Raw genomic sequence first — 23,903 nt, forward strand, 5'->3', positions numbered from 1 at the left:
TGAGATCATGACCTAAGCCAAAGGCAGACACTTAACCGACTTAGCCACTGGAGCACCCCAGAAGTAAAGATGACTCTAAAGAATATCGGGAAAGTAGATATAAGGAGCAGCCCTCATCCCCAGGGCTGAGATAGATCACTTCCTCCCCCAGCGAGAAGGGCCCCCATTGAGCCCCGGGTGTGAGCTCCAGACCTGGTTGGAGACGGAACAGCTGTAGCTCCTTGGATGGTAGAGGCGATGCTGAAGTCCCGCGCAGGCCCCATGGAACTTGCTGGAAAGCCATGCTTTAGGGGGCTGGGGAAGAGGCACTCCACTGCTCCCAGGGTGGGCGTGGGGTGCTAAGGGGAAGCAGCTGATGGTGGGTGCTGCTGGCTACCTGTGAAGGAGCCTGTACCTGGGGCGCGAGCTGAGCCGAAGAAGCTGGGCCTGCGGCAGAAGCCAGATGAGAGAAGCGCATCACAGCCGGGAAGCAAAACTTCGGCCTCAAGAAATGGCTGTCAGCGCCCTCTACTGGCAAAGTTTCGCATTGTTCCACTTGGCAAAGGAAAATATTTAAAGGGCCCAGATGCATCGTTCACAGAGCAGACAAATATAATGAATTCGGAGCTGAGAGGCAATAAATAACTGGCACAGACCATTAGTTCCATGCCCACAAATAAGGAAATGGAGGCCCCAGAGAGGGGAAGCAGCACAAGCAGTCCGAGGATTTGCTTTGCTCTACAAAGTGTTTAGAAAGCGGGTTGCAAAATCCGTGCTACATCATTGTGGTAATAACTCCACTGACCACGAACATGCACAGACATACTCTCCAGCCTGGAGAAATACACACACCAAATGCCACTGGTTCCCTTCAGGGCATGCAGATTACAGGGAATTCTCCTTGCTATATTATTAGGTTGAACAGTATGAAATTGCTGTGTTTGTAGGTCAAAAAACAGTGAAGTACTGGAAATTTCATGCAACTCAACATAGTATTTTTAAAAGATTTTTATTTATTTATTTGACAGAGAGAGAGAGAGCACAAGCAGGGGGAACAGCAGAGGGAGAGGGAGAAGCAGGCTCCCCGCTGAGCAAGGAGTCCGATGAGGGGCTCGATCCCAGGACCCTGGGATCATGACCTGAGCTGAAGTTAGACGCTTAACCGACTGAGCCACCCAGACGCCCCTCAACATAGTATTTCTGTGATGTAATGTTTGAAGTTTTTATCAGTGTGAATTACTTTTTTTTTTTAAGATTTTATTTATTCATTTGAGACACAGAGATACAGAGAGAGAGAGCATGAGCAGGGAGAGAGGCAGAGGGAGAAGGAGAAGCAGGCTCCCCGCTGAGCCAGGAGCCCGATGTGGGGCTCGATCCCAGGACCCCGGAACCATGACCCGAGCCGAAGGCAGATGCCCAACCATCTGAGCCACCCAGGTGCCCCGAGTGTGAATTACTTTTATAAATAGGAAATTATATATGTATGTATGCATACACATATACTTTACACACACGTATATACATAATAAATGTATGAATTATGTACGTGCTTTGGAAAGTCCTTCCTCTGTCTTTTGCCTGCAGGTGGTATCTTTCCCTTCAATAAAATAGAAAATTTAAGCTTAGCTAAGAGGGACCCAAAGACTTCAGGAGAAAATATTTGTTGTTCAACCCACTGGGAGGTTTCAAGAGCTACTTGCTAATGGTCCAAGCTTTCTTTCTTTCTTTTTTTTTTTTAATTTGAGAGAGAGAGAGAGAGAAACAGCATGAGAGGGGAGAGGGTCAGAGGGAGAAGCAGGCTCCCTGCCGATCAGGGAGCCTGATGCGGGACTTGATCCTGGGACTCTGGGACCATGACCTGAGCCGAAGGCAATCGCTTAACCAACTGAGCCACCCAGGCACCCCAAGCTTTATTTCTTTTGTTTTTGTTTTTTTTTTTAAAGTAGGTCCCATGCCCAGCATGGAGCCCAATGCGGGGTTCAAACTCACAACCCTGAGATCAAGACCTGAGCTGAGACCAAGAGTCAGACGCTCAACTGACTGAGCCATCCAGGCGCCCTCATGCTTTATTTCTTGACAGCTTACCATATGGAGAACCTGTCATTTGTGATCTTTCTACTTATTTTATGATATTTAAGTCATGAAACAGAAAAGCTGCTGTTAAACAATGTTGGGTCTTATGTGACAGTTAACCACATTTCATTTTAGAAAGTATTTGAATTGAGCTTTGTCCTAAGTCTAAAATATTGAGAATTGGGGCACCTGGGTGCAAATTCTAAGGGTGCATTTAGGACTTCTCTTCTTGGGTCATTGAAGCTACCGAAGGCAGGTCTCTGCTTTGATCACGGTCGGATTGCTTTATTCCAATGTCTCAACACCCTCTAAAATGGTCTCCAAGCCATTCCCTCTTTTCACACATTTGAAACCTAAAAACACACGGTGCTCCATGCTTGTGCTCACTCTCTCTCTCTCAAATAAATAAGTAAAATCTACAATTAAAATAATTCAAATATTGAGAATTAAAGAAGACACTTCAATGTCTGCAAAACCATGAGAATAATTTTAAGGCAAAAGTTACTTTGCCTCGGGGCGCCTGGGTGGTTTAGTCAGTTGAGCGTCTGCCTTCAGCTCAGGTCATGATCCTGGGGTCCTGGGATCGAGCCCTGTATCTGTTCCCTTGCTCAGCGGGGAGCCTGCTTCTCCCTCTCCCTCTGCCGCTCCGCCTGCTTGTGCTCTCTCTGTCAAATAAATAAATAAAATATTTTTTTAAAAAAGTTACTTTGAGGGGCGCCTGGGTGGCTCAGTTGGTTAAGCGACTGCCTTCGGCTCAGGTCATGATCCTGGAGTCCCGGGATCGAGTCCCGCATCGGGCTCCCTGCTCGGCGGGGAGTCTGCTTCTCCCTCTGACCCTCCTCCCTCTCATGCTCTCTGTCTCTCATTCTCTCTGTCTCAAATAAATAAATAAAATCTTTAAAAAAAAAAAAGTTACTTTGCCTCCACATTACTTTGCCTGTAAAAAAAAGTTACATAGCCTTCCCCCAAAATGGTTATGTGGGGAGGGAGGTGTTTTTCTTTTGGCAAACATGATACCCAAAAAAGAAGCTTCTCATGGTTCTTCCCTGTTGTCGTAAGCAGAATAATGACCTCACCCCACCCCCAAATGTCCATATCCTAATCCACAAAACCTGTGAATATTACATGAAAAAGGGGGAACTAAGGTTAGAGATAGAATTAAGTTTACTAATCAGCTAAGCTTAAAATAGATTATCCTAGATTATCCATGTGGGCCCAGTATAATTACAAGAGTCCTCGAAAGGGAAAGAGACCAAAGAGCAGAATATAATTCTTCTCAAATACACATGGAATGGTGTTCAGGATGAACCACATGCCAAGCCAAAAAATAAGCCTCAATAAATTTAAAAGTATAGAAATAATAGAAAGTGTGTTCTCTGAACACAGTTGAATGAAATTAGAAATCAATTATAGTGAGAAACTTGGGAAATGAATTTGTGGAAATTAAAAACAACACACTCTTAAATAACCATATTTCAAAGTCAAGGAAAAAATAAAAAAGGAAATCAGAAAATATTTTGAGATGAATGAAAATGAAGACATAGCATACCAAAGCTTATGGGATGCAACCAAAGCAGTGCCTAGAAGGAAATTTGTTGCTGTAAATGCCTATATTAAAAAGAAGAAGGAGCTCAAATCAATAACCTAAACTTTCACTTTAAAATACTGGAAAAAAGAAGAGAAAACTAAACCTGAAGTATGTGGAATGAAGGAAATGATAAAGATGAGAGTAGAAATAAATGAAACAGAGACTAAGAGGGGCGCCTGGGTGGCTCAGTCGTTAAGTATCTGCCTTCGGCTCAGGTCGTGATCCCGGGGTCCTGGGATTGAGCCCCACGTCGGGCTCCCTGTTCCGCGAGAAGCCTGCTTCTCCCTCTCCCACTCCCCTGCTTGTGTTCCCTCTATCGCTGTGTCTCTCCGTCAAATAAATAAATAAAATCTTGGGGCACCTGGGTGGCTCAGTTGGTTAAGTGACTGCCTTCGGCTCAGGTCATGATCCTGGAGTCCCGGGATCGAGTCCCGCATCGGGCTCCCTGCTCAGCAGGGAGTCTGCTTCTCCCTCTGACCCTCTTCCCTCTCGTGTTCTCTATCCCTCATTCTCTCTCTCTCAAATAAATAAATAAAATCTTAAATAAATAAAATCTTAAAAAAACTATAAACTTTCACAAGAAAACTATAAACTAAAACCTCTTATGAATATGGATGCAAAAATCCCCAAATCAGTAAGCCAAATCTAGCAACATATAAAAAGAATTATATATATAGAACATATAAAAAGGATTTATCTTAAGAATGCAAAGTTGGTTTAACATCTGATAATTAATGTAATATATAATATCAATACATTGTATTAATGTAATACATTATATTAATAAAATAAACACATGATTATCTCAATAAATGCAAAAAAAGCATTTGACAAAATCCAATACACTTTTATAATAAAAACTCTCAAAATACAGGAATAGAATGCAACTTCCCCTGATGAGGGCATCTATGAAAAACCCACAGCTAATATTACACTTAATGGTGAAAGATTGAATACTTTCTTTGTAAGGTCAGGAACAAGACAAGGATGTCCACTTCACTACCTTCATTCAACATTGTACTGGAGGTTCAGATCAGGGAAATTAGCAAGAAGAAATAAAAAGCATCTATATTGGAAAGGAAGAAGAAAACTCTATTTGCAGAAGACGTGATCTTGTATATAGAAAACCTAAGGAATTCACACAAAAGCTATTAGAATTAATAAAGGCATCTACCAAGCTTGCAAGATACAAGATAAATATTTTAAAAATCGTATTTCTATAAACTAACAATAAACAATCTGAAAAGGAAATCAAGAAAACAATTCCATTTACAATAGCATCAAAAGAATAAAATATAAAGGGGCACCTGGGTGGCTCAGTCGGTTAAACGTCTGCCTTTGGCTCAGGTCATGATCCCAGGGTCCGGGGATCGAGCCCCACGTCTAGCTCCCTGCTCAGCGGAGGGCCTGCTTCTCCCTCTCCCTCTGCTGCGCCCCCTGCTTATGCTCTCCTGTTCTCTCTCTGTCAAATAAATAAATAATATTTGAGGATAGATTTGAGAAAAGAAGCACAAAATTTATACTCTGAAAACTACCAAAACATTGTTGAGTGACACTGAAGAATATCTGAGTCAATGGGAACGTCCCACACTGATGGATCGAAAACCTAATATTATTAAGACGGCAATATTCCCCCAAATGTATTTACAGATCAACACAATCCTTATCAGAATTCCAGCCAGGAAAAAAAAAAAATTCCAGCCAGCTTCTTTGTATAAATTGACAAGCTGGTTTTTAAATTCACATGGAAGAGGACACCTGGGTGGCTCAGTCAGTTAAGCATTTGCCTTTGGCTCAGGTCATGATCCCGGGGTCCTGGGATAGAGTCCTGCATGGGCTCCCTGCTCAGGGGAGAGTCTGCTTCTCCCTCTGTCCCTTCCCCTCTTCATGCTTTCTCAAATAAATAAATAAAATCTTTTTAAAAAATAAATTCAGGGGCACGTGGGTGGCTCAGTCGTTAAGCCTCTGCCTTCGGCGCAAGTCATGGTCCCAGGGTCCTGGGATCGAGCCCCACATCGGGCTTCCTGCTCAGTGGGGAGCCTGCTTCTCCCTCTCCCTCTCCCTCTGCTTGTGTTCCTTCTCTCACTGTCTCTCTGTCAAATAAATAAAAATTTAAAAAAAGAAAAAAGAAACATCCATCAGGCTGCAGCCCGGGAAAAGACTAGAAGGAATAACAGAATCTTCTAGAGCACAGTCAGGAAGGATTGTGGAGGTCCAGTGCGGGGAGCGTGGGCAGTGCAGAAGCTGTGTGGGGGGTGGAGAGACGGCAATGAAAACAGAGGGCAAAATAGGTGTTTCTCACATAGGCTCCGAGTATCGACCCCTCAGAAACTCTCGCTGGAAGGATTTTCAGATGTGCCTTACCAGGAAGGGCCTTGAGCCCAGAAGGAAGGAACAGGATTCAAGAAAGCCATGGTGAGCAGAGAAAGGGACCAGAGTGGGTCAGGCAGAAAGGACAGTGATTAGCACTCACATCGGGACATGGGAAAACAAGGTGGCCCTGGGTCTTCAGCAGTAGCAGACAGGGATGTGCTGAGGTTCTTGTGCTCGGGCCGAGGGTACAGAGCCCTCAGGTAGCTGTGTTTTTCAGTGCCCTGCTTCCACATGCAAGGGGATATCAAAGATTAGAAACAGTGCGAGTTTCAAAGCAGTGGAAAGAGAGACAAAGGAATCAAGAGAAGGTGAAGGTAGGGGAGGCTGGGGAAAGGAGGCAGGGCGGGGAGCTGGAGGGATCTACACCTCAGTGGGGGCGTGGAGCAGCTCGGGACAGAGGACCATCTGGAGTTGAGGGTGTGACCCCACAGACAATCGCCTTCTGGGCTCATGCTGTGCCCCTCCCTTGGGGTGATCTGTCCCTGCGTGTGTGAGCCCCAACATTTCACGAAGACCTAACTCAGATGCTTTCTCCTCCAGCAAGCCTACCCTCCTTCCAGCCCACGAGGCCCTTGTCCTGACTCCTGGGCACCCAGCATTCCTAAGTGCAAGTCAGGGCAGATGGCATGGGCCCATGTCTGCTCTGTCACCGGCCTGGGCCCCAGAGAGTGTGTATGTGTGTATGCCGGGGTACCTGGCTGCAGATCTCAGCTACTGACTAGTAGTAATCTGTGTGTTACTGTTACGAGCGAAGGAGCCGGCTAGTGTGGGATGTGACCGTCTGGTGGGGTAACCGGTGCTAAGGCAGGGCTTGGATGGGAAACCGGAACACAGGCCTCCGGGAGGCTCAGGGAACACGCAGGAGGATGAGAGACGAGGGCAGCTTTAGCGAGGGCAGAGGGCAGTCCGGTAAGGCTTCATCACTGCGGGAGCTCTGAGCTAGACCTGGAAGGAGTGGGATTTATACACGGAGATGAGCAGGGCAGAGAATATTCCAGAAAGGGGGGAAGGCATGAGGGAAGGCCAGAGATGGGACAGTGAGGGGCTGTGTGTGGGGAGAAAGCGGTTCTTTTAGGGGGAAGGAAGGAGCTGCGGGTCAAGCAGGGATGTGGGTGTCAGAGGCTGGATGGAGGCAGGTGAGGAGGGCACAGAAGAATCTGGATGGGAACCCTGCCGGGGTCAGTGACAGTGGACGAGCAGGGAGCAGAGGAGGGTCTCGGTAGTCCGGTGGGTCTGGAAGACACCCTGGCAGCCATAGCCTAGGGAAGATGACAGGGAGGGCAGCCTGGTGGCAGCACCCACAGTGAGCAGGGCAGGAGACCGACCGGGGAGGCGAGTGAGAGAGAGGAGGCGGGATGGGCCCGCGGGAGCCGTGATGAGATGCCAGGGGGAGAAATGGAGCAGGCGGAGGGCACCTGGCGCGGGGAGGAGGGCACCCACGAGGAGGTGTCCAGCCCCGAGCTGAAATGCGGGTTTGAGACTCTCCAAGGGGGACACATCACCTGTCAAAGCTTCCGGCGGTGGGAGAGAGTGAGGTCCGACGGTCCTGCCTGTGCCCACCTCCCAAGGCTCCATTCCGAGCCCGGGGGCCGGTGACCATGGAACAGTCTCTGTCATCTGGTCGTCCCTCAGGGTGCCAGCTCCTCGAGGGCACAGACCTTGACGGCTGGTTCATCTCAGGATCTCCAGGCCCAGGACGGTGCCTCGCTCGCGCTCGGTCAGTATTGGCTGAATGAGTGAATAAATAAATAAATGCACGAAGCTACCTTCAAGAGGCAGGAGGAAGAGGACGCAGCGCCTACTGAACTGCACGGAGAAGCCAAAAAGCTCTGCCGGGCCCTCGGCCCGCGGTCCTCAAGTGTCCCACCCCCTCTGACGTCACCGTCGGGAGGGTCCCTGGTAGCTGGCCCATCCCCCCAAGGCCTATTTCTGAGCTCCCGCCCCTCCCCTCTCATCCCTCGGACACCCCCTGGGCCTCTCAGACGCAACCGTCCAGCAACACTCGCCTCCTTGTCTTCACCTGCCCCAGAACCTCCCCGCCTGCCTGGCTCTGTCCCTCTCACGGCCGGCACCTCTGTGCCCTACACGCCTGAAGCCAGAAACCAGGGGCCTTCCTCAAAGCCACGGTCTCCCTCAGTCCCAGACTAAGTGTCTCACTCCCTCAACGCCCTGGTCCCCAGACCTCCAGTCTTTCCTCACTGACATCGCGGCCAGAGTCGTGTTCCACCATCTGCTCTCCAGGGCAAAACCCGAACTTCTCTGGGGTTCCAGGGCCTTAACCGCCAGCCACTCCAGCTTCTCCTTCTCCCCTGCTTCCAGCCTCCCCCCCGCCCCCGGCCCCAGCCACCCTGGGTTCCAGTGCCCTGCATTTTCCTACCTTTGAGCTGCCCACGTTCTTCTCTCCAGATGAAGGTCACTCTTCTCTTGTCCATCCTACAAACTCCTATTCATTCTCTGCGGCTCCAGCCACATGCCCCTGCCTCTCTCCAGCCCTCCCTGAACCCTTGGGGATGAGGGCACTGCGTCTGTGTCCCCCCCACCCCCGCCCGGTGTGCACTGGATATGGGATATACCTAGCCTGATCGTTGTGACCGCATCCTGGCTAAGATATTATTATAGCCATTTGACAGGAGAATAAAACAAGGCTTAAAGGGGGTAAATAACTTTCCCAGGTGCACGCAGCCAGTGGGTGCAGGAATTGGGACTGGAGCTGGAGTTCCACACTGCTGTATGGAGGCGTACGATCATCGTTTCGTTAAATCGCTCTGCGTCAAGACTTGGAGCTGCTGGAGAGGGTCCATTATTTTCCTGTGCATCTTCACCATCTTCCTAGTGTTTGGGCAGAACACAGCAAGGTGTTCAAAAGGTGTTTTTCCTTGTATGTGCATATCCTTTCTTTGACAGCTTTACTGGTGTACAACAAAGTATCTGAAGTGTCTAATTCGATGAGTTTTGACATCAGTGCACATCTATGAAACCAACACCGAAATCAAGCCAACGTCACCCAAAAGCTTTCCTTGTGGGGCACCTGGGTGGCTCAGTCGTTAAGCGTCTGCCTTCGGCTCAGATCATGATCCCAGGGTCCTGGAATCGAGTCCCAGTGGGGAGTCTGCTTCTCCCTCTCCCACTCCCCCTACTTGTGTTCCTGCTCTCACTCTGTCTCTCTCTGTCAAATAAATAAATAAAATCTTTTTAAAAAGTTTTCCTTGTGCCCCTTGGCGACTTCTAATCTGCTGTTATTTCAGGTTAGTTTTCATTTTTTTGAGAATTTTAAATAAATGGAGCCAGACTGCATGTACTTTTTATTTTTTAGATTTTATTTATTTGTTTGTTTGTTTAGAGAGCACAAGTGTGGGGAGGAGCAGAGGGAGAGGGAGAGAATCCCAAGCAGACTTCATCCTGAGTGTGCGGACCCTGACGCCGGGCTCGATCCCACCACCTCAAGACCCGAGACAAAATCAAGAGTCGGACACCCAACCGACTGAGCCATCCAGGTGCCCCCGGACTGTATGTACTTTTTAAAAACTGGCTTTTCGGGGTGCCTGGGTGGGTCAGTCAGTTGAGCATCTGCCTTCAGCTCAGGTCGTGATCCCACAATTCCGGGCTCCAGCCCCACATCAGGCTCCCTGCTCTGTGGAGAGCCTGCTTTTCCCTCTGCCTCTCACCCAGCTCATGCTTGCTCACTCTCTCAAATAAATAAATAAAATCTTAAAAAAAAAAAAAAAAAACCTGGCTTTTCTCTCTCAACAGAGTTATTTTGAAATTCTTTCATGTTACTGTGTATATAAATGGTTTAAGTAAGATTTAAGACTTCTACTCTTTGAAGACTGTTAGAAAAAATGAAAAGGCAAAGCACATAGTGGGAAAAATATATTCAAAACATACATAGACAAAGGACTTGTATCTAGTATATGTAAAAGCTCTTACAACTCAACAATAAAAAAGATAAACATCCCAATAACTACATTGGCAAAAAAAAAAAAAAAAAAACGGAATAAACACAACCAAAAAAGATATATAAATGGCAAGTAAGCACATGAAAAGATGTCATTAGAAAAATGCAATTTAGGCCGCCTAGGTGGCTCAGTCATTAAGCGTCTGCCTTCGGCTCAGGTCATGATCCCAGGGTCCTGGGATCGAGCCCCGCATTGGGCTCCCTGCTCAGCGGGGAGCCTGCTTCTCCCTCTCCCACTCCCCCTGCTTGTGTTCCTGCTCTCGCTATCTCTCTCTCTGTCAAATAAATAAATAAAATCTTTAAAAAAAATGCAATTTAGGGGCACTCAGTCGGTTGGGCATCTGCCTTCGGCTCAGGTCATGATCCCAGGGTTCTGGGATCGAGCCCCAAGTTGGGCTCTCTTTGCAGCAGGGGTCTGCTTTTCCCTCTCCCTCTGCCTCTCTCCCTGGCTTGTACTCAATCTCTCTCAAATGAATAAAATCTTTAAAAAAAGAAAAAAAGAAAAATGCAATTTTGAGAGAGAGAGAGAGCTAGTGCCCGTGAGCACAAGGCAGGGGGACAGGCAGAGGGAGAGGGAGAGAGAGAATCTTAAGCAGACTCCACATCCAGCATGGAGCACAACCTGGGGCTCCATCGCACAACCCTGAGATCATGAGCTGAGCCGAAATCAAGAGTCGGTCACTTAACCGACTGCGCCACCCAGGCACCCCATAGAAAAATGCAATTTAAAAGTACAATTGAGGGGCGCCTGGGTGGCTCAGTCAGTTAAGCGTCTGCCTTCAGCTCAGGTCATGATCTCAGGGTCCTGGGATCGAGCCCTGTGTGGGGCTCCCTGCTGAGCAGGGAGTCTGCTTCTCCCTCTCCCTCTGCCCCTCCCCGCACTCCTTCTCTCTCTCCCTCTCTCTCTCAAATAAATAAATAAAATCTTAAAAAAAAAAAAAAATGTATACACCTATCATACAACATACCAAGAAAAAGGAAAGCATATGTCCACACAGACTTGTACACAAATGCTTATAGCTTTATTCCTACTTTCAAGAAAGTGGTAATAACTCAAATACCCATACAATGGAATACTACTCAGCAATAAAAATGTTTGTTGAACAAATACTCAAGGGCGTCACAAACTATTCCAAGGACAGTGCCTGCAATGCTGCATTCATTCACTAGATGGCAGCAAAAGCCCACTCATTTCCAGTTCCATTACTGTGTCTTCCTTATCACAGCAGGCAAGCAGATGGCATTAACCCCATTTAACTGGTGGGAAAACAAAGGCCTGGGGAGGGCAGGTGACACCCCAAGTTTGCCAACCTGCCAGAGCCAGGAGTCAGGATTTGACCTACATCTCCTAGACTTTCTGGGCTTCTGAATCGACAACCCAGAGAGACACTCCCACACCTTGGTCGGCACACCCTGTCCCCGCCCCCCACCTCGGGCCTACCCCCTCAAGTGCTCTGGCTGTCCTGTCACCGCTATACTGAAGTCAGAAATCTGCTGCCTGGGTCCTACCAACTAGCACAGGGCCTGGGAGGGAGGCCTGAGGGGAAGCTTGTGAGGCTGAGAAATGGGGGCTACCACTTGAATTCAGGTGTGTTTTAGCCACTACTAGGATTATCAGGATGAAATCCAAAACCACTGGTATGAGAGCCCTTTGTACAACTGGAGGGGTATATAAATATTGCCTGTGGTTTGTCTGTTATCATGACCCAGCCCCTCAACTTGGACATAATCTTTGTGGGAACTTCATGTTGGCCTCCTCTGTATTCCCTTTTTGTGCTCAGAGGGTAAGAAGTGGCTTCCAGGCTGCTTTTCTACCTTCCTGTCGCTGACTGTGTCTGGTCTTTGCATTTCCAATCCTGCTAATTTAAAACCTGCTCGGGGCACCTGGGTGGCTCAGTCCTTGGGGAGCAGGGGCACCTGGGTGGCTCAGTCCTTGGGCGTCTGCCTTGGGCTTAGGTCATGATCCCAGGGCCTGGAGTCCTGTCCCACTTCGGGCTCCCTGCTCGGCGGGAAGCCTGCTTCTCCCTCTCCCGCTCCCCCTGCTTGTGTCCCCTCTCTTGCTCTCTCTCAAATATATAAATAAAATATTTTAAATAATAAAAATAAAACCTGCTCAGCACCAGGAACGCTGTAACCCCTAGCAGATACATGCGAGGCCTTCCTCTCTTTACTACTTTGCTCTCCAATGAAGTCTTGTGCTTCCAGGGAGACTTTCAACTCTGGAAAAACACCAGACCTTTGTCCAAAAGACATTAAGACAGCAATTCAGAATAGGCACTTAATCAGGCTCAGGGGACCATGGCTCAGCCTCTCCCTATGCCCTGCCTATATTAGATCACAAGGAAGAAAGTCACTCTGCCTGCACAATGCTGCGTAGGTTGGGGGCTGCCTGCCGCTGACCTATCTGGACTATGGTTTCATGTCAGATGTTCATGTGCTGAAGAAACAGCAACAGAGTTGAAGTGTTGGGAGACTGACCAGGGATCAAATCCCAGCCCTGCTGCCTTGGCAAAGTGACCGAAAGCCTGCTTCTTGCTTCTCCAGTAACACATTCCTCGGAGTTTTGAGTACAGTAATGGAGTTCTGTTCACTGAGGCCCCTGCACTGGGCGAAGTGTGGCCATCGGGTGACCCAGGGTGAGAGGCCTCTGCTGGGTGCATCTTCTTTAGAACCTGGGCCCCCACCCCTCCTAGATCTAACTGGATGGAATGAGCCTCTCCCACCCCTTCAGGCAATAGGGTCAGTTGGGAGTAGAAGCAGGGACGCCTCAGGGACTTAGCAGCCAGGGTAGGACCGGAGAGTATTTCATCGGGGGCCAGTGTGTGCGCTATGCGCGTACAAATGCAGATTTCAACATTTTAGTTGCAAATGAGGATCACGTGCTATCCAGACCATTCCACAGAACAGGGGACCACAGGACCAGCTTGTTTTGGGAACTGGGAATGGATTAGAGGTGATCATCAGGAGTAACCTAAGACTTCACAGAGACCACCACACAGCTTGCTTTATTAGCACAAAGTGCCCCTAGGCCTGCAAGAGCTTTTTCACAGAAGCAATGTTCTCCTCCTCTGTCCCCCAGCTGTTTATACCCAGGTTAGGGCAAGTTACTGGGTCCTTTAGGTTGCTGATGCTGCACCACCTTCCAAGTCCCTCCCACTAACTGAAGATCTTGCTGTTATCATGGTAACCAGCATCAAGGTAACCAGCATCAAGGTGGAGAAACCCCCCAACAAAACACCCCATCATCTTCCATTAACTGCTCATGGACAGAAGTTTGGTTTATACACAAAAGAATCACACCAATGAAGAGCTTTTCAATTTTATTTTTATTAATATGAAATTTTAAGTTTTCTACAGAAAGGCTTCTCTAAACATTATAGATGCATGGGGACTACCTGAAAATGAGAGATTAGGTTCCCACATAAATATGGATTTAGGTTGCTGACAAATTCAACAAAGTTCTTTTCCACCTCCCCCAAACCCCAAAGCCCAGCTCCTGAAGAGAAGAAAATGGAAAGAGGCTGAAGACAATTTACAGTCAAGCAAAGACGCCGCAGGGATTTGAACCCTGTCCTGGAAACCAGGAGTGCCAACCACCAGCATCTTTTGCTTTTTTTTTTAAGCTAGCAAAAGGCCAAAAAGCAAAACCTGAGAAAACAAAACTTTTGTTTTCTCAGGAAAAGAAAAACCTTTACAACCCTACTGAAGAACACTGGAGAATCTGCTTCAGCTAAGATGCTAGCTTGGCCAAGTCTGTTATGTTCACCTGAAAAAGTCTTAGCAGAGAATTTTTGCAATCCCACCCCAACAGTCCTCGAGACTAAAATTTCCTATCTTCTTCAGTTTGTAAGGTGTATTTTCCCACCCAACATTACAGCCTCAAACGTTATTTCTCCATTCACTGGCTTAAGTGTGTTTTAATCATGGGATAAGGGTGTTACATATTTAAACATCATAGAGCTTTTAGTTGTGGTTTTAACATTATTAACCATTTGCAGGCAAATTAATGGCCTTTTCTAGTACTGCAACCCACCAGAAAGAAGACCTCAGCACCAGTTACCTTGAAACCGATTACGGATCATGCCCTCAAGGATCCAAGCTACTGGCAGCATCGAGGTGAGGGGTGAAGGGTCTGCGCTAGGCCAAAAGCAGGCAGTGGCGATGTGGCAGAGAAGTCACTTGTGGGGAGACCTTGCTTTTTAACAGGTTTCTGGAAAAGCTAGGGAAAAGTGGTTGCCCGCTTTCCCCATTTCCCTCCCCTTCAACCATCACTGGAGGTTTGGGCTTTTTGAAGAGCTGCTATAAAAGCAGCGTAATTAAAAATGCCAGGACAGGACAAGCCCAGGGATATAGAAGGTACTCAAAAACACTCCTTTAGATGCTCCATTCCCCGAAGAGAGCCTCAGTGCCAAGGGTGTTGAGGCAAGTCCTCATTTCTAGCAGAAGATGGGGTTATGAGGCCGACACCATTTTTATTGACCTTAGTATAATAGCGCTTTGTTGTCTCTCTTGCCACAGGAAGGCTCCGTGGTTGTCCTACTTTAAGCCTTCGGTGCCTTTAGGGAGGGGTACCTGAAAAATCTTAAAAAAAGGCTTAGCGCCCACCTCACCCCTCCACCCCCAGGCCAACAAACAGCTTGCTCACATGCTATTTATTCCAGCATAAAGCTGAAAAGTCTATTTAACACTAGATTATTCATAATGGATCTGACTTGGTATGTAAATATATAAAAAAGCTTGTTCACCTGTTGTCCTCATTTTGTCCACTGGTGAATTCAACTGGAAGCTCCTTCTATAGTCTGAAGAATACCATCTGAAAGAACTAGTGGTTCCCAATCCCCACATTTAAAATGGACTGTTTATTTAAAGTAAACAAGCTATTTTTTTCCTTACTGGTCTGGCTTCTCTGGCCCTTCGCATACGTCTGCTGTTTTGAATGTTCCTGCATATAAGAATTAAGACCAAGGGAGGGGAGAGAGAAACCCACACAAAGACAATGCACTAAGACCACTGAACTGGTAAACATTTCCACTTGCCAATTTCTTGAAGACTGTTGCTTGTTTGGAATTTATTTCTTGTCACTGATTTTAAGGTTGCATCTGGAAAAGACTAAAGGCTTCAGTGCCCCCCCCCACCCCCCTACGAGAAGTGAACAAAAAGCATTTTACCTAAAGAAGCACAGCAAAAGGTACTTGGCTTCAATCACAAACACGAATGCTTAAAGCTGCAGAAATTTCCTCAACACTCAGCCTTTATCACTCAGCTGGATTTTCCTTCAACAATCACTACTCCAAGCATTGGGGGAACACAACTTTTAATCATACTCCAGTCGTTTCACAATGCATTCTAATAGCAGCAGATCAGAACAGTACTGCATTACTTGCCAACAGAACAGACAGACCTGAGGTCAAGACAACTGCATTCTCTGTGTGGTCTGTAAAAAAAAAGCTAAAACAAGTAAGCCCCACCCCCTCCTCCCTTCCCTCCAAAATCAGGGGGAAAACTTTACTTGAGTATTTATGCTGATACACTGCAAGGTCTCACACACTCACTAGAACAGAAGGCAGAGCCACGCGCTTATATGCAAGTCAAAATCCTGAACAGCTTCATGAAGGATGTGAAATGAAGCCTCTGCAAAGGAAAATTCTTTAAAAACCCACATGCCCCCCACCAAGTACCTATAGGAAAGGCCAGTTGTGTAAACACTGGCTAACACCAGAGGAGAGGACTGTTAGCATTTAAAGTTTAACATGCAAACTCTGGAAATGTGGACAGTAAGTATTTTATTACTCTACCACTGTCAATTTATAGACCCCTAACTTTCTGGGAATAGTGTAGGTGCAGTTACCTGTTATTCTGATCATAATCTCCCACCTGTCTAAGAGGTATTTATTCCTTATTTAGAGGGCCTCTATTGCCATGTGCCTGGAATTATTAAATGCTCATCACTTTACGAAGGATAAAGTATTTTTCCTGCCTTAAAGTTAAATTCGTTCTTCCGCTCAATTCCTGATCTTGTCCGTTAAAGTGTTCGCAGACAAAGTTTCTGAAAGATTAGAGAAGAATCCCCCCAAGATTGCCCAACACTAACTACAAACAAACAATACTTTATTTAAATGAGGAGACCGCTTTCTAAATGCATACATTCTCTCTATTAAAATGTTTTATTTTGCATGATTTAATGTTTTCTGCACAACGTATACATCACAACACATTTAAGTTTTATCAAGATTAACATCAGATTTTTGTTAACAGCACAATAGGCTATCCTTTTGGAGGATTTAAGAGAGTCAATGCTCAACCAATTCTTAGTTTTATAAATACTGTCTTACGATTAAGGTACTACCTTTCAAGGCTTTTAAAGATTACTTGGCCTGAGTGAGGTATGCTATCCCATCATGCAAGCCACAGGTACGAGTCCTGTGTACTTTTAAAGGCTAGATAGGAAAATCCCTCACAATCCTAGAATCCCTTAGGAAAGGGATCAGGACAAACAGCCATGTTCAATACTTAAGACCTCCACAGCTTTTATTAAAAATAAGCACTTAGCCCTAACATGCAATACTGCATATTCAAGTTCAACTTATCTGTTAACAGCTGCCTGCTGTTTTCTGCTCCCAGATGAAATGAAGCAACTCTTCTGATAATGAAGAGAAACCTGTCTGAGGCAAACGAAAGATTGGCAAACAGCACAGCCTCCTCTTAATCCACTTGATCCCACTCTGAATTATTTCAGCTTCTTTTATTCCAGGATTAATGTTGGTATTATCATTTTCATTTCATTTTTTATTCTGCTTTTGTAAAAGCAGTATTTTGAGATGGACATTTGATCTTCGTCGTATTGCTCATCAATTCATTATATTATTTCTCATCAATTCTTTTTTTGGTGGGTATAGCTTGATAGGCCATAACTTTTAAAATGGTAGATTCCATTATCTTTATTTTTCTTTTTTTTCCATTAACTTTAAATTGGTAGTTTCATTTGCTTAATTTTTTTTTTTTGCATATGCAGACAACGCGTTCATCAGTAGTAAGGATCTCAGGGTTATGCTTTTTCCCCCATGGAGATATGAAATATAATCTTTTCTGCCTTTACTTATCATTCACCAAGGAGCTGTTCCCTCTCCATCTAGGCCATCATATTGCCAGGCTGGTTATGACTCAGAAGTTGTTATCTGAAAAAAGGCTACAGAAAAAAAAAGGTTTCCCCTCCCTCATCCACAAAACCCCACCCTCTTTTTATCAGAAATGATTAAAATACACAATTTACAGTAATTTTGAAGCATACCTTAACATCTTGTTTGCAGTCATACAAAGGCAAAATACTTTTCCTACACTAAAAAAAACTTGCTTATACACAACTGAAAATAGAATCTTACTTGATAATATAAAAGCTACCATCAGAAGAAATCCCTTCAGGATCATTAAGCCACTTCCTTTGCTCTGAAGCTCCTATAGTAGTATTAAGTTATATTAAATCACCTGAAAAAAATTCCAAAAGAGAACCACACACTACCATATCCAAACAACTTTAGCCATTTAAAAAAAAAATTCCCAAGGTATTATTATCTAAGTCAGCCAACGGGCTAGACCAACCCCCAGTCCTATACTTTCCTTCCCCAGGCCCTACACGCTGAATCCAGTGGATCTTCATGAACTTCCCCAGCTGCCCAATTCAAAAACTGGGGGAAAACAAAAACTAGAGGATTGGGAGTTACTTGCCAACTTGGAAGTTGAGATTTCTTTAGTTTTTCCATCCTAAGTACTTAAGTTCTCTGGCATGAGTTATCTGAAATCATAAACTAAACAATTACCTAACCCCAGCCCTCCCAAATCCCAACCATTAACACGCTAAGGCCAACTGCCAAACTTTGCCCCTCCCCTTTAATAAAAGTTAAAGGTCACATTACTTGAAAACGTAAACGTAACTTCAACATTTGGCCTAGTCAAGCTCTTCTGAGTGCTCCTGAGAAGATTGAACATGAACCAAAGCTGCACTGTGCTGTACCATTTCAGCTTCAACTGGGAATACGCTTCCAAGGAAAAAAGCAGCTCCAATCCCTGAAGGTGTTCGTGCCAACAGCGTAGCAGTACAATCCTTCTCTAACCCAGTTTGTCAATAGTACTATAGCATCTGTGGAAAATCTTAGAAAGAAAATTTTCTCCCCCACCCTCTTCCCTGGTAAGGCCACCCCAAAACAGTAAGTAAATATAATGAATTTAAAGGATTATGTATTAAGAATTTGATAAAGGGGTGGAAAAAAGAGAACTACCAGCCATTCTCCAATGGACAGCTCCGCCACAGAACTGTAAAGTGAGGGCTGCTCGTGCTCTATTTCTAGAAACTGTAAACCTGTGGTGCTCTGATTATCCTGATACTGGATTTTCTTTTTTTCTGTTACCTTGAGTCATTTGCCTTTGGGACTCTAGACAGACCTAAGGGGAAAAAAACTTAAAACATATTTTGCCCCCCATCCCAAACCCCCCCCCCCCCCGCTACACACCCAACTCCACATTCAGTATAAACTTTAATAGGGGTAAGGGAAGAAAAATAGGTCATCTATTCACAAAACTGAAAGGCTTCATTATCCCCAACTAAAAATAAGAACTTATAAAACTGGTCTCAAGGCTGTTCTAACAAATTCATTTGGTTTCCCTCCAATTGGTTAAAAACAAAAAAACTTGCCATCTACCATTCCTCCGGGCCTTGGAAGTCTGCCCTCAAAAGCTTCAGACAAGAGGAGAAAACAAGCCTGAAAGAGAGAAACCTGCAACACCCGGAAATCGGCCTACACCCCGTAAATCCCTCAGCGCTTAAGTACTCAACGCCCCCGATACCAGGAGAAAGGCAAGTAAAACGTTACCATACTGCAGTTACAAAAGCACGTTAGCCGACCTCGCGGGGTTTTCCCGCACACTCGCTCTCCCTGCGGCCTCGCACCGGGACGCTGCTCTAGGATCCTCTATCTATCCTCCTCACCGCCTGCTCGCCGCCTCGCGTGGTCGCCAAGCCCAGCCGCTCGCTGGCTTCATCACCACATCGCACGGGCTCCTGCTTCCTGGAATCCTCTCCTAGCTTCACCTCCAAATCGTTAGGGCTCCTTCCTTCTTCCTAGCTTCCTTCCTTCACCAAACCGCACTGGCTCCCGGACTTCGCTCTCCTTCCTATCTTCACCACGAACTGCTGCAGCTCGCTCCTCAGTCCTAGCTTCACGACACTGGCTCCTGGAATCCTGTCTGCGGCTCCTGTCTTCCTAGATTCACTGAATCCACTTCTGCGTAGTACCTGGGTCAGCTGCCAATTAACGCTAGTCCTCAGGATTTAAAAAAGCTTAGCTCAGAGTCCAAAGTGAAAACGTTAAGGTGGTAGTTAATTCTTGATCTTGAATTACTTGTTATGAGAAGTTCTTTAAATTCTCCAAGACACTAAAAGCTACTGTATTTAAACTCACATTTTTAACTCTCCAGAAATATTCTACCTGGGTTCTTAAGTAACTTCAGTCCTTTTAGCAGCAAAAGTTGTACAACGGATTTTCAACTTTCCCTTCTAGCTCCGGGTTAATTCTTCTAAGTTGGTCCCGGGCTACAGTAGTTTTAACACCCTCATCTTCTCAACTCTAGCTTCTGTACCACCAGAATTTAAATTCATGGGCTTTCAGGAGAAATTCCACTAAGAATTTAAAAATTAGTTTCCTCCTTAGCTTTTCTTTTCTTGTACTTTATCCAATTTTTTGGCTTAGACTTTCCTATCTTCTTTTTTGAGGTCTATCTTGTGCGCTTGTATTCAATAGTTGTCCTAGCTTGTTTTCCATTTTCTACCTGAAATACTTGCCCTGCCCGCATTTTCCACCTCGTTTCCAACTTCTGGCTTTCTCAACTTGTATATGAGACCTTAGTTGCCTTGTTTTTCTAGTTTCTCTATCTTTTCTTCTGCTTCCTGCCTTCAAGGGTTTATAGTATTTTTCTGTCTTCTAAAAGGCGTGTAATTTTTCTTCCAATTTTCCTATCTTCTCTAAATCTTTTCTTCACCTTCCTGTACTTGTCTTTAAGTCTTCACCTTCCTGTACTTCTGTCTTCTGAGTTCTCCACTTCTTTTCTAATCTCTCCAAATTTTCATCCTACCACTCCTAGTTATTTGTCAGCTTTTAGGAAGTCCTACTTTAAGATCTAGGTTGCAAATGATGCAATCATCACTGCGCCATTAATTTGAAGGGCTCTTAAATCACCTTAAAGTTGATCTTTTTAAAAGACAAAAGTCACCTACAACTTGCTTTTTTAAAAAAAGACACTTAAGCTCTATTTAGGTCATTTACATTTTAACGTCAACCTAAATGGCTGCCCTTCGATTTACGGATTTTTTGAATCCCGGACTTTGCCGTCCTTTTAAGCAATTTCTTTAAAAACTAGGTTTTCTCTACTCCATTAAGAAGTTTCACCTCCTAGCCTCCGTCTGGTTCTAGAAAAAGCTTTTTCTTTCTTAAGCTACTCTTTAAGGTCTTCATTATTTTCCCTTTAAGTTCTTTTTAAGATTACTATAATAATTTAATGCTATGCAATTCATTAAGTTTTAGCACTATTTACACTTCCTAAAGAACTGTATTCATTCCTAGGTTTCTTTTTAAAGAGAAAAACTTATCTGCGTCTCCTCAAGCAGGGCCTCCTGCCTCCCCAGCCGTCTCTGCGCTCGCTGCCTGAAAGCCTGCCGCAGAGCCCCCGGAGAGGCGTATTTATAGCCGAAAGCCGAAGCACACCGCGGCCTCAATAACCCTCCGCCGCCTTTGTGAGGGAAGCAAAAATAGTCCCTCGGACGGGTTAAAAATAGAACCAAGCTTGCCAAGACTTTCTAGATTTTTCGTGACAGTGCAGGCAACTTAATTATCGACTGTGTACCCAGAAATATCCAAAACTTACTAGCAAGTAGACTTGAGCTGAAGATTTAGGCAAAAACAAAATCACATTTAAGTAGAGCAAACTACTCCCCTGAACTCAGGGCCATTACTTGGGAATTTTTTAGTAGCTTTTTAAATACCTTTCATGTCTTCTCGGGAGTACAGTAGGTACTATTTAGTGCTTTTTGAAGGAAGGTTAAAATGGGTTTGCTGACGGCCTTCATTTCTGTTACATAACCGAGCATCAGCCTGGTAAATAGGCCGCAGCCATCTTAGGCAAAGTTGTCAGTTTGTCCCCCCAAACCGCCTCAGGTCGTGCGAGTTGGTTCTCCGGTTATACTGGACATGTTCCGGTTATCCTGAGATTGGAGAAGCACGAACGTTCGGGTTATCTGCTTAAGAATCTACTAAATGTGGAAATCCACTTCTAGAAAATGTCTCAAGGAGCCACACTGTACAGCGGTCTCCTGCATCAGAGCTGGCGAGCCAACGGGGGGGGGGGGGGCTTGCTAAGATCTGACGACGCAGCCGGGGGGACTTGTGTTAGTTACTTGACATGCTTAACGTTCCCGTCTTTGCAATTACGAAATACTAGCTAGACCCCCACGTTTTGGGTTGCTTTTTTAATATCATGCCTACTTCTTGTTCCTTCCAAACGTGAGCCGTTTCTAACCTTCCAAGCTTCCCGTTAAAGCTCTCAAAATCCAAATCTGCTGTGAAAACCAAGTTTAAGTGTCCTCTTCGATCCCCAAACGCCAAAGGTTTTGCCCCTAAAGACACAACGACCTTGGGCAGCCAGTCTGGGGACGTTTTTTTCAAATATTCGTGAAAACTCTGCTTATGGGCTTGCTTTTCTAAGTTCGTGCTTACAGGCTGGCTTGGCTCCACTCCCCAAGTTTTTTAAACTAGAGTTGCAAGGGAAACAAAAGCTCTTCTCCAAATCCAAAGCCGTTCCTTTCTGTAGTTTGAGCAGTTTTGCTTCCAAAGCACCCCCTGGAGTTTCCCAACTAAAGGGAAAGCTGACTAAGCACCGCGTGACAAGAATTCTGAGAAAAACCTCCTTTCCCGGGGCGGCAAAGGGGGAATCTGACTCCCGGGCGAAGCAGGAGAATTTGGGAACAATGGCGCCGGGGGCTTCCCGAACAGGGGTTTCCACGCGCCTAAGGCGACTGCACGGAGAACCGGGCGAGGTGGGATGGGGGAGGGGACGCGTCCATGCCGGCTCCACCCGGCCAAGCTCCGCTCCGCGTCCAGAACCCTCGGGCTGCCGGGGCCGAGAAGACTGCGGGGAGCGGCTTGTCCGGAGGCCCGAAAAGCCCGTAGGTGCAGGACGGGGACAAAGGCTGGGGGAAGGGTGCGGCACCAGAGCGTATCCCACACCCGCCCGGCGTAGGGATACGCGGGCCGTGAGCCGCCGCCTCCCTTTGTGAGGCGCCGGCTCGCGGCCGGGCACCGCTGGCTCTAACCGGATCCAGCCGGTCCTAGCCGCCTCCGGGAGGGGAGGCGGTTGGCGCAACGCGCCAGTGCGCATGCGCGCCCCGCCCCCAGACCCTGGGCCTGCGCCAGAGAGTGGCGTCGCGGGGGATGGGGCAGCTGGGTTTGGGCCCCGGGGCTACGCGGCCGCCCCTCCGCCCTTTCACCACACTCGGGCTGCTGCCCTCACCCCCGCCCTCTCTCCCATTCACAGCCCAGGTCTGCCTTCTCTTCCCCTTTCCTGTGCTTTGTCATTCCTCCATGTTGTATCAAAGTCGTCCGTGAATTGAAAGTTCGCACAGGATACCCTTGTAATTGTCAAATGCTGTTTCTTTATTGCAACGCATTTCGGGTGTTGGCATGCCACCAGGTCTTACTAGTCTAGGATGCGCGAGGTGGAAGAGGGTCTCCGAGACTGGCCTAGCAGCTGCGTCACTTTTTGGAAAAGAAACTAAAGCAGAGACAGGAGCTGCGGGACACCGTGGTTTAAAGCCTGGAACCCACGACTGGGTGCTGACACCCGTCCTCTCTCACTCCAGGGGCTTCATTGTGGAAGCTACAAAGTGGCAGGTCTCTAGGCAGTGAATTCGGAGAGGGAAAGACGGTGTTCAATGACACGACAGTGTGGCATCTGACCAGTGACATGGGAATTGTAGAAACTTGACATTCTCTGTTTTCAAAACCCCTTTGGCGTCCGGGAGCAGGTACTGACCTCCCCACCTTCGCTCGCCCGCACGACTCTGCCAAAGCTGGTGGAGTTTCATGTTCTTCCCCCACTTTGCCTTTAAGGGCGAAATATTACCGAGATGCAGATGGTTCCCTTCAGACACAGGCTTGATGTTTGCTCTGGATTGGAAATTTTTTAGTGGGATTTTAGCGCTGCAAGGAGGAAAACTGAGTTGGGTCACCTCATTTTACAAACGGGGAGCTGGGAGCCTGGGGAGTTTATGATCTGCCTAAAATCAGACACAGCTAATTAGTACCAAAATCTATTCTTGAATCCCAGAAGTTGACCTCGAGCTGCTTCCCTTCCCCCTCCCCTCCTCCTCCCCTCCGCCGCGCCCCGCCATGCCCTCGCCGGGGCGTCTGTCAGCCTCAGCCTCTACTGCGGTTTTCTCCGGGGCTGGGGAAGGACTCGGGACGTCCTGTGCCATCCGTGCTCTCTCTCCCACTCTGGAGCTCCTGAGATGAAGAGCTTCGAAGTGCTTTATGCAACTCAGTGTTGCAAATCTAGTCGTTTCCGTTCTCTTTACAGATTATAGCAGTTTCCTCATACTATTAAAATGGCTGTGTGTTATTTGGTTAATTCTCCATGGGTTTGGGGAAAGAAAGAGAGATTTGAGTGAAGGTCAGCACTCAGGAATCTGTTGTGCAGAAAGAGAGGACTTGCCAAGCAAGGCCAGAGAGAAAGTTTCTTTTACCGGTTAGTAAGTGAATGAGATTATGGATGCTAACCCCTGTTACAGGCCCAAACATTTACTGACTTCGCCTCTCCTAGCTTTTGTTTGACAAAGAGAGCTTTGCTGTCTCCAAAACATCCTCATTCCTTCCTCCTTTTTATATAGTGAGTCCC

The 23,903-nt window shown here is 46.5% G+C and overlaps 2 long non-coding RNA genes across 2 annotated transcripts; both read right to left on the reverse strand.

The window, feature by feature from the left end:
• Nucleotides 1–1,893: 1,893 nt before the first annotated feature.
• LOC135362283 (uncharacterized) lies at nucleotides 1,894–10,573 on the reverse strand. Its single transcript, XR_010406796.1, has 3 exons — nucleotides 8,391–10,573; nucleotides 7,516–7,741; nucleotides 1,894–6,958 (listed from the first exon to the last, which is right to left on the reverse strand). It is a non-coding gene; the product is annotated as an uncharacterized LOC135362283 (long non-coding RNA).
• Nucleotides 10,574–16,248: 5,675 nt separating this feature from the next.
• Nucleotides 16,249–21,846, reverse strand: LOC123856966 (uncharacterized). The gene is made up of 2 exons (XR_008507430.2): nucleotides 21,728–21,846; nucleotides 16,249–21,216 (listed from the first exon to the last, which is right to left on the reverse strand). It is a non-coding gene; the product is annotated as an uncharacterized LOC123856966 (long non-coding RNA).
• Between the last annotated feature and the right edge of the window lie 2,057 nt (nucleotides 21,847–23,903).

This window comes from Mirounga angustirostris, unplaced genomic scaffold (genome assembly GCF_029215605.1).
Source record: "Mirounga angustirostris isolate CCGP_5_RB_7025 unplaced genomic scaffold, mMirAng1.0.hap1 SCAF_13, whole genome shotgun sequence".
In the NCBI taxonomy this organism is placed as follows: domain Eukaryota; kingdom Metazoa; phylum Chordata; class Mammalia; order Carnivora; family Phocidae; genus Mirounga; species Mirounga angustirostris.